The 289-nt window shown below is 30.1% G+C and overlaps 1 protein-coding gene across 1 annotated transcript in view; it reads right to left on the bottom strand.

Annotated features, from left to right (window-relative positions):
* LOC119582195 (mesoderm induction early response protein 1-like) overlaps positions 1-289 on the bottom strand; it is a gene marked incomplete in the record, with an annotated part of 26,043 nt that overhangs the window by 8,096 nt on the left and 17,658 nt on the right.

Here is a 289-nt window from a genome sequence, read left to right on the forward strand (position 1 = left end):
GGGGCCTTTAATGTTTGGGTTTTTGGGAAAACAAAGATGAAAAACTCTTTTAAACATGAGTGGAAAAATTTTTTGGTGTTGTATGTGTACATACAAACTCACTCAAAATGCTGTAACTAGAAATCATTCATTCTTTTCTTGTGTTTAAATACCTCAATTCTGGTTTTATGAGATTTATGAATTTATTGGCACATTACCTATGTTTCAAAATATAAATACTTTTCCTTCTGTCAAAACCCATGGGATAATAACAATTTGAAGGCAAAGCATATATTCACTCATCTCAAAA

This window comes from Penaeus monodon, chromosome 15, assembly GCF_015228065.2.
Source record: "Penaeus monodon isolate SGIC_2016 chromosome 15, NSTDA_Pmon_1, whole genome shotgun sequence".
NCBI classification, from domain to species: domain Eukaryota; kingdom Metazoa; phylum Arthropoda; class Malacostraca; order Decapoda; family Penaeidae; genus Penaeus; species Penaeus monodon.